This window comes from Cervus elaphus, chromosome 9, assembly GCF_910594005.1.
Source record: "Cervus elaphus chromosome 9, mCerEla1.1, whole genome shotgun sequence".
Taxonomy (NCBI): domain Eukaryota; kingdom Metazoa; phylum Chordata; class Mammalia; order Artiodactyla; family Cervidae; genus Cervus; species Cervus elaphus.
The window spans coordinates 98091237-98099501 of record NC_057823.1 but is presented as its reverse complement, the minus strand read 5'-3'; positions in this window follow the sequence as shown (position 1 = coordinate 98099501).

Below are 8265 nucleotides of genomic sequence, written 5' to 3'. Positions count from 1 at the left end.
TTCTGCATTTCTTTGACTCATTAGAATCTCCCAAGAGGGCCTGGGGCTCCCTTGATGGTCTTGTTGCTTTAAACACCAACTATGTATTAAATGGGCTTCCCTAGGGGCTCAGTCAGTAAATAAACCGCCTACAATGCGGGAGATCTGGTTTTGATCCCTGGGCTGGGAAGATTCCCCTCAAGGAGGGAATGGCAAGCCACTCCAGTATTCTCGCCTGGAGAATCCCCACAGACAGAGGAGCCTGGCAGGCTACAGTCCATGGGGTCACAGAGATGGACACGACTGAGCAACTCAGCACAGCACTGCACACCTAGAAGCCTAATTGTCTCTGAGCCAAAATTAAATTTAAAAAATTATCTTTAACGATTCCTGTTAACTGAACAAGATTATTGATTTAGGTACTCATTTATTCACTCACTGATTCAGCGAAGAGATATTTACTGTCTTACAGAGGAAGAAGACAAAATTTGACATTATGATAAATAAAATAAATGGAAAAAAATGAGAAATAAAAGTGGAGCAGAGGATAGAGATGTTAACTCTGCATACAATAAAGTGTTTAACAGCAGACCATTATTATTTGCATCTAAAATGTCGTGGATGAAATCATAGGAGATTACACTGAAAAAGAAAGTAAAGGCCACATCAAGAAGTTCTTTGAAACATAAAGAATTAAAAACTGTTTCAGATATGAAAAGTCATTAAAGGAGTCAGCATGGTTGACGGTATATCATAGTTGCATTTTAGAAAGGTAAAATTCTCTGGGGTATGATGGGCACATTGGAACAAGAGAAAGTTACAAGGCAGGGGGAACCATTATGGCTAACAAGAGAATAATGTGGAAGGTATAAATTAAGGCAATGCACTAATAGCCTTAAATATGACCATTCATACAGATTTAGACACTGACTTATTGTCATCCTCTCTGTCACTGCTTTCTGGGAAACTCACCATCACTTAAATGATTCATATGACACCCGACACCCAGCACCTCTTGGACTTTTGAAATCTTCATCTCCAGTATTTGTATCGTCAGCTATGCAAGCCCAAGGTCTGCATCTACCTACTAACTGGACTTCCTCTGATTTATTTTTTCACTCTTGAAACACTGCCACTGGTCTCCTTGATTTCCTCCACCAGCCGTGTTTCCACAGACAGTGCTTTAACTTCCTCAAAACCATCAGTCCAATACTTCATACAGAGAGTTCTGTTCCTATAAACCTCCTTAAAACATCCTTCATTCTTTCATACACAAATTCCAAACTTGCATGGGATCAATTTTCTTACTCTTCCAAGGCTGGTTCTGAGCACTTCCTGAATAAAACATGCATATACACTGATCATTTACCACTTAAATATGTCAGTTCATTTAGCAAATATGTATTGGATGGCTCCTATATGCTGGATACTGCTCTAGGCTTGGGGGATTCAGAGATGAGCAAGACAAAAGCCTTGTCTCGATAGCTTTTCCATTCTAATGAATGAAATCCTTAGACAAAAGAGGCCGAGAAAAAGGAAACATTTACATCACGCAACTTCAGTTGGCAGGAAACATTAAAAATTCAAATCAAGGTAAATGGATAGAGATCAGGTTGGAAAGGCAATCGCATTGGGTGTTGGGGGAAGTCTTTCTCTGGCGATGAAATCAGAGCTAACAATTGAAAGGTGCAAAGAGCAAGCATGATGTAGAACCAAGAAAAGAGTCAGCCTGCACATGGCTCCTGCTTCGTTCAGGGCTGAAGGCCACAGCCTTCAAGGCCTTCCAGTGGCCTTCGAGGCCCTAAAGCAAGGAAGGTCCCTGTCACCTCTCTGGCCTCAGCTTCTTTTAGTCACCTGTTGGCTCACTCTGTTCCAATCACACAGGCCTGCTGGGCGCGCAGCGAGCAGGCAGGCTGCCTGGCAAAGGTGTCCACTGGCTCTGAAATGGCTCTTCTCTCCCTGGAGTACGCTTCTTCCTGGCTAACACCCTCCGTGAGCCTACTCAGATCCGTGCCTAGATGTAGTCACTGTTGGCTATTGATTGAGATATATATATATATATATATTTGCTAGCTGAATTTGAATTTTTATTTTGGTTTCCAGCAGGTTTCATGGGGAAGTTTAAATTGGCCTTTGAAGGAGCCCCCAGCCCTATTTCCGTGGCAATGGAAGCAGGCACAGGGGAATTCCTCTGCCCACATACTTTCTAATTAAAAACTAAAATCACCAAACATTTTACCAGAAAATATAAAACACAAGTCTGGTGTGCTTTTAGTCTGCAGATCCTAATTTTGAGGTTTCTGATTTAAGGACTCAGCCTTTGGAAAACCACAGTCAGTCCCAACAATTTCTGCTTTTATATCATATCACATTGCTCTCTTAAGGCAGTGAACATAGGATCTATGTACTGTTGGAAGGGGAGTGATGGAAAAGAAGAAAATACAGGAAGAGAAGAGTGGAAAAAAAAAAAACAAAGGAAATGGTTTTCTCTCTCAATATATGAGTGTAGATTTTACAAACTGTTTCAAGCACCAAAGGATTTCTCTGAACATTCTTTGAAATGTTTGTGCATCAGCAAAAGACTGGTAAAAGGACTTTGCATTCCATCAGGAAAATTTAACCTCTATGCTTCATACTCTCTTTTCACTAAGAGAAGTGCAGTTAGAGCGGTGCTTCTCCAACTTTAGGTACAGTGAGTCACCCGGGGATCTTGTTAAAAAGCAGAATTTAAGCGGTTAAGGTGTGCTGCCTGTGGTTTCTCGTTTCTAACACACTCTCAGGAAATGCTGATGTTGCTGGTGCTAGGACAATAATTCAAGTTTGGCTCAGACTATGTTTTACTTAAAAGAATCTATACAGTTGCTCTATATAAGGTATCTTGATGTGTGCAGGTTAAAACTTATTTCACAGAGTAATAAGAAAATTTAAAAGTTGAATTATTATATTTGCTTTATTGCTTTATTCAGGGAATCAGTATCAGTACAGTACATCTAGAATCTTAGTTAATGGTCCTTAGTATTACACACTAGATTATTCACTTATAAATTGTTAACAACACCTAGAATTTGAATTTTTGTTGTATATTTTTAAGAAAAAATTTCATGTATATTTTTAAGAGAAAGTATTTAAATTTTGTATTACTAAAAATTGATTAGTGAGATAAAACATTTATCTCACACATACAGAGACACAGTTTTTAATGGAAGAAAGAACATAAATTGTCTTTAAGTAACTTGAAATCATCTGGAGTATTTTAACTTTATACATTTAAATGTTAGTAAAGTAGAATAGGAAAACTGAAATGAAAGAAATAGTCCTCTTAAATGAGTTTTTTTTTAATTACCTTTGTTTCAACATATTGACAAAGTTATCAGAGATAGTGAAATAAAATTTACCTCAAAGAAATTTCATGAATATGTGATTAATTTATATAAACTCATAAGTGCAGAAACTTCAGAACACAAATATCTGGTTTAAAGAAAAGTATTTCAATCAGCCTTTTATTCTAAGCTTAATTAATTCCATTAATGAGACTATTTTTTCCCCTTTACTCTCCCCTTCTTATATGACCCCTGGAGATATAGAATTTACTTCCATAAGGACTGACCTCCAAATATATTTGGAAAAAAAAAAAAACCCACTACCACTATGGAAGAAGATATTTTAAACTTAAATGCAGCTTGAAAAAAAAAATGCAGCTTGAACAAATCTTTACTATCAAAATACTATGTATCATTAGTAAGTTGCTAGAGCAAAGTAGGAAATATGATTTTTTCCAATGTCACAAACCATAGTCCTCTCTTTTCTGAAACTCCCTGGGCAATCTCAAGTTTCTTATCTTAAATATCACATAAAGAAGCTAAAGTCCATCAAGTAAAAAGGGAATAAAAGATGAAGGTATAAAATCCTCAAAGCCCACAGATACACAGCAATAAAATGCAATTAAATATTCCTCAGTTCAGTTCAGTTCAGTTCAGTCACTCAGTCGTGTCCGACTCTTTGCGACTCCATGGACTGCAGCACGCCAGGCCTCCCCATCCATCAACTCCTGGAGTTTACTCAAACTCATGTCCATTGAGTCAGTGATGCCATCCAACCATCTCATCCTCTGTCATCCCCTTCTTCTCCTGCCTTCAATCTTTCCCAGCTTCAGGGTATTTTCCAATGAGTCTTTCTTCACATCAGGTAGCCAAAGTATTGGAGTTTCAGCTTCAGCATCAGTCCTTCCAAAGAATATTCAGCACTGATTTAATTTAGGGTGGACTGGTTGGATCTCCTTGCAGTCCAAGGGACTCTCAAGAGTCTTCTCCAACCACAGTTCAAAAGCATCAATTCTTCAGTGCTCAGCTTTCACACAGTCCATCTCTCACATCCATACATGACTACTGGAAAAACCATAGCTTTGACTAGACCTTTATTGATAATTCCTGCTTTGTGTTTATTTAATCACAATGAGTAAAATTATAAGTAGGAGGTATCCCTTTGCCACTTGAAAGAGGCATAGCAAAGTACTTATCAATTCATAAGCAATTAATACATTTACTGGACCTGTCACCTTTTTGTAGAATATAGGACAACATTTTTTAAAAGTAAGATTTATATAAATTCCTTTGTGAAAACTCCATGATAAGAAAATCACTTGGAGAAGGAAATGGCAACCCACTCCAGTATTCTTGCCTGGAAAAGTCCATGGACAGAGGAGCCTGGCGGGCTACAGTCCATGGGGTCACATGACTGAGCAGGTGTGCATGAGGGTGGAGGGAGATGGGTTGGTAGCAATAAACTGGCAGAACTGAAAAAAAAAAAAGAAAGAAAATCATTTATTTTGTAAAGTTTATGATCAGAGATAGAAACCATGCCTTATGATAACAGGTCTTTGATTGTCATGGCCAAAATAGAGTATATTCAGTAAATATTTGCTTACTGGAACACAGTGTCCACTCAGACTGACAAGTATTACACATTTTTACTTACATAAAACAAGATAATTACAGGAGTTTGTATTATCTTAGTGGACTTCTTCATAGGCAGAAGAAATAAACACTCTCATACCAGCTAAGAGTTGGCCCAGGTTATAAATCTGAGAGAAACTGATTTTCTTTGCAGTTTAATTCAATCTTATTAAATAATGGAAATAACACTAACTGTCCATTTTTTTTAAAGTTATACCTATTCAATAGAGATCTCTTTTCGCCATTGGGGAAAACGTTGAGCATTCTCCAAACTTAATGAAATTTTAAGTATCAGTGGCATTTGCCAGCTTGTTATTTGTCAAGAATGACCAGGATACTCCAACCCCTTGTTTACCTGATTTATTTCTTGTCGATGGTCTAGACTCAAGAACCATCTTTCCGAGAGAGTTTTCTGAATTGTTTGTTTATATTTCAGCTGACATTTCCTTCTTCCTGGGGCCATATTCGATTTCATATGGATCTCTCAGCACCTGGCCCACTGTATTATATCAGGTTGCTTGCACACTCATCTCCTCTATTAATCACCAGCTTCACCAGGGATGGGACCAGGGCCCAGCCCAGATCTCTCTCTCTCTCATGCCTAATATACTACCTGACTACGATGTAGATTCTACCAAGAAGCTTGATCGATGGGATAAGGGGCTAGATGAACCATGAGTAAATATTCTTTTCAATATAAGGACTTATTAAACACCTAAAATATGGCAGCATCCAAGTTTCAAATATCACCTGTATTAAAACATATAATCCCCACTACATTTCATAGAGGAGGGAACAATTAGAATAGTTACTAATTCTATGAAAGTAATGAGGAAACAAAGGCTTGAAAGGTTAATACATTCAAAAGCCATGTAACTAGCAACTGATAAGGCTAAAATATAAATTCAGGCCTCTTGAGTGGCTTACTGCATGAAACCTTGAAACAGGACAGGAGCCGAGGAGAAAGATTGGAACATTTCAGAGAAATCTGAGCCTGCGAGATATCAAAAGCTAATATCCACAGAAATGTTCAATTCCTTATATTTTAACGATGAACTCATTGCTCTCGTACGGATCTGGGAATTTCTAACCTTGGCCATGCTGTATTACATCATACTTCACAAACAAGGTTTTAAGTTCTTTCTCTGGGTCTTCAAAATTCACAAATCATTAATCTACCTCTACTTTTCAGTCCATAACACACAATGAGCCAGGGCAGTCCAGATAAGAGAGTAAAGAAGCCAAGGGAAACCAAGAGAGGGAGGAACCATGCAATAATCGATATACTTTAACTGTTTCATGCTTTCTTGTTAAATGTTTAGGTCAGAAATTTATTTGTAACCTGGAAAACCACAAGCAGCAGTTGATAAGTACATGCCACTTAATAAAAAGATTAAATAAAAATTACAATTAAAACAAGCATCATATATAAATTATATGCTACTATTTCTTCTTCATGATATACCAGGTTGACCACAAAAATTGAACAAAAGAAGAAAACATGAATTTGCTATTATTGTTTGTTTTTATGGGGTCATAATCTATTAGAAGTTTTGATTAACAATCTGACTTATACACACTGGGTTTTCAGACCGTGAAAAAATGGTAGAATAGAATTCAGCTTAACATGAATTTAAGTGATGCTAAGGGTGTATGGTGATTTCAGCCATGAAATTAAAAGATGCTTACTCCTTGGAAGGAAAGTTATGACCAACCTAGATAGCATATTAAAAAGCAGAGACATTACTTTGCCAACAAAGGTCCATCTGGTCAAGGCTATGGTTTTTCCAGTGGTCATGTATAGATGTGAGAGTTGGACTGTGAAGAAAGCTGAGTGCCAAAAAAATTGATGCTTTTGAACTGTGGTGTTGGAGAAGACTCTTGAGAGTCCCTTGGACTGCAAGGAGATCCCACCAGTCCATCCTAAAGGAGATCAGTCCTGGGTGTTCATTGGAAGGACTGATGTGAAGCTGAAACTCCAATACTTTAGCCACCTCATGCAAAGAGTTGGCTCATTGGAAAAGACCCTGATGCTGGGAGGGATTGGGGCGGGAGGAGAAGGGGACGGCAGAGGATGAGATGGCTGGATGGCATCACTGACTCGATGGACATGAGTTTGAGTAAACTCCGGGAGCTGGTGACGAACAGGGAGGCCTGGTGTGCTGCGATTCATGGGGTCGCAAAGAGTCGGACATGACTGAGCGACTGAACTGAACTGAAGGGTGTATGAATAGAGTCCAGAGATCATTTATATATTTGGCTACAAGTTCCACACAATTAACAAAAGGAGTTACTGATCATCCAGAATAAAGGACACGAGTCAGTAGCACTTTAGCACTTACTATTTTCAGAAATGGTGATGGGTTTTACTAAGCTTTTCAAACTCATTTATGTGGTGCTTTATTAATAATACAAGCAAGAACACTGACACCGTATGTTTTTCTCAGGTACTGCTAACCACTGAATCTTCTTTCTCACTATGAACTACTGGGTTTATCTTATACTAAAATTTATAGAAAAAAATTATACATGAAATAAAAAATATGGTTCCCCTTCTCCTTCATATGAGAAGCATAACTGACAAAGTTTCTTATGATCAACAACATGCATTTGGTATCCAAAAAAATTATACATGAAATAAAAAATATAGTTCCCCTTCTCCTTAGCATGACAAGCAAAACTGAAAAAGCTTCTTATGATCAACAACATGCATTTAGCATCTGTATAAAGCACGAATCCTAAGAGAAACCAGAAGAGACGAAGGAATGGTGTCGAACTTTGAGAAACTGGTGACCACACTGAGGCTGAGTGAATGGCCATGGACACCACGGGTGGGCAAGACTGAGCTGAAGGATTTCAGGGGCCAGAGCAGGCCCACTGTCTAGGTGTGCCTCCTTGAAGCCACTCATTGACCACATCATTACCTGTGCCTCTGCCTGGTGCTTGCAAGTGCCATAAGAGTAAGATTTCAGCATAATTCTTTCAGCATGGAACTTTTCCATGAATCTGCTCATGATCTGGTCTTATTAGTCAAGTATTCTAAGCAACTGGAAAGGAACGCTTCGACTCATTCAGATAATCAGAAAAATGTTTTCTTTCCGAAAACAAGTACAGGAAAGAAGAGTAGCCACCAAATTCCTTATTTTTTTTTTCTTTTTGGAAGTTCTACAATACTAAATAGAACTTTACACAGAAAATAAAAAACTCAATAACCTGACATTTTAAATTCAATATTTAGTAACAATTTTATGGTAGTGGGCATTGATGAAGACTCCCACTCAGGCTTTATTACTTTAATAAAACAATTTTAGTACATTTACTATTTTACAGTAGC